Source organism: Austrofundulus limnaeus, unplaced genomic scaffold (genome assembly GCF_001266775.1).
Source record: "Austrofundulus limnaeus strain Quisiro unplaced genomic scaffold, Austrofundulus_limnaeus-1.0 Scaffold76, whole genome shotgun sequence".
In the NCBI taxonomy this organism is placed as follows: Eukaryota; Metazoa; Chordata; class Actinopteri; order Cyprinodontiformes; family Rivulidae; genus Austrofundulus; species Austrofundulus limnaeus.
The window spans coordinates 1,894,369-1,896,654 of NW_013952478.1; the positions used below are offsets into that span (position 1 = coordinate 1,894,369).

At 38.5% G+C, this 2,286-nt stretch overlaps 1 pseudogene; it reads left to right on the plus strand.

Annotated features, from left to right (window-relative positions):
* Window positions 1–602: 602 nt before the first annotated feature.
* LOC106519368 (extracellular calcium-sensing receptor-like) overlaps window positions 603–2,286 on the plus strand; it is a 4,440-nt pseudogene continuing 2,756 nt past the window's right edge.

A 2,286-nucleotide genomic window follows, 5' to 3' on the forward strand; every position in this document is an offset into this window, starting at 1 on the left:
GTGTGTGTGTGTGTGTGTGTGTGTGTTGTTTTTCTGCAATTGGTCAGGTTGCTATTTGTCACAAAAGAATCATGAACAGAAACAAATTTTACTTAACCTTTGCCTGAGGCATGGTTTTGCTGTGACAAACACACCCCCATAACTGAATGTGTATAAAGGTCTACCATGGCAAGTAGAGCTGATTACTGATAGAGGATAACTATGTCAGTGTTGGGGCTTTTGCTTATTATTGTACAGATGAGAAAAGGAATGCCTGTTTGTCAACTGAAAGGCTTAGCACAATCAACTGATCTTGCTCAGGATGATGATATTTTTATGGGAGTCATTTTTTTTTTCCTTTTGCACAGATCAGGATTTTTTATTGACACATTTCAGTCAATTCCAGACCTCAGAAAATGTTTCAAGTATGGATTATACCACTTTTAAACACATTCAAGCTTTTAGATTTGAACCTTATACTTAGATTTTTCATGCTGTGTTTCACAGTTTCAATTTTAGAGAATTTAAATTAGCTCAAACAATGATATTTGCTTTAAATGAAATCAACAAAGATCCCTGCATGCTGTCTGGTGTTAGAGTTGGCTACAAGATTTATGATAGCCATGGACATACTGAGAACTGCACTGGCTCTTKTAAGTGGACTAAAAAGAGAAGTCGGTGATGACAACTGCACAAAAACTGATACAGTGCACACTATTATACATACTATTATAGGACATTCAGGATCAAGCCCAACAATTGCATTTGCACAGGTTGTCGGAAGATTTCATATACCTGTGGTAAGTTTAAGAGGAAGAGTCCATTTTGTTAAGTATGGTGTTTTTGTGCTACAAAATTGAAAATATTGCTTCATCAATATTTTTTCTATGGTATATTCTCTGTCACTGCATGTGGGATGGTTTGAATGTTTCTTCTTGTTTGTAGATTAGTCATTTTGCTGCCTGTGCTTGTCTGAGCAACAGAAGAGAGTATCCGACATTTTTCAGAACTATTTCCAGTGATTACTACCAAAGCAAAGCTCTGGCAAAGCTAGTGAAGTATTTTGGGTGGACCTGGGTTGGTGCTAGCTGTGAATAATGAATATGACCTGAATTGCATTGCAGCATTCATCCAAGCTGCACACAACTATGGGGTTTGCATAGAGTACTCTGAAGCTTTTTCATCTTCAGATCCACCACATGTTCTTCAGAAAATAGTACAAACCATTGAGCATTCCACTTCAAAGGTTATCATTGCTTTCACAAGTCATAGAGAAATCAAACKGCTGGCTTCTGAGTTGTACAAAGAGAACATAAAAGGGCTGCAGTGGATTAGCAGCAATGCATGGATCATGGATCCCTCGTTGGCAGACAGCGAAGGATATGCAATCCTGCTGGGCTCACTTGGCTTCACTGTTGCTAAAGCAGAGATCCCTGGGCAGGAGGAGCATCTAACTCAGCTCCACACTTCACAGTTTCCTAACAGTCAGTTTGTCAGAGATTTCTGGGAAGATGTGTTCGACTGCTCTCTTAACAAAATTGTGAACTCACAAAAGCAGCCGTGCAGTGACTTTGAAAGCTTGCAAAACATTTCCTCACAGATCACTGATGTGTCTGAGCTCAGATTTACTAAAAATGTTTACAAGTCAGTCTATGCATTGGCTCATGCTCTTCACAGTTTGAATAAATGTGATGATGATAAAAGGCTGCTCWCTAATGTGAGCTGTTACAACACTAAAAACATTCAACCACGGCAGGTGAGAATTTGACCCTCATTCTGTGAAAAACTTATATCAGGAAACATACTCTTTTTTGTTTTGTTTGTTTGTTTCCCTAGGTATTGCAGTATCTAAACTGTCAATTTCACCACTGTGGATGGGGAAAGAGTTTATTTTGACAAAAATCGTGACTCACCTGCAAGATATGAACTTGTCAATTTACAAATTACAAAGGAACCATGAAAGGTGAAACTGTTGGCATTGTTGATGCTTCCCTTCAAGATGACAATCAATTCATTTTGAATGTAGGGGTCACCTTGAGTGAAGAAACAAGATTTACTGCCTCGAAGCAGGCCTCGCACAGGCCTGCTGAGAGGACAGGAACTCTGTCACAAACTGAGCTCTATTTTAGGCCATGACAGGTCATTTCAACCTAGAAGAGAATTTCTCAGTTCTCTTAATCAGATAATGGACAGAACAATCTCTTCTGTTTGTGATTTATTTGTTGTTTAACTAAGAATGTTTATGCATTTGTTAAATCATGATAATGACTGTCACAAGAAAAGTGGAACCACTTCTACTCTTTTATC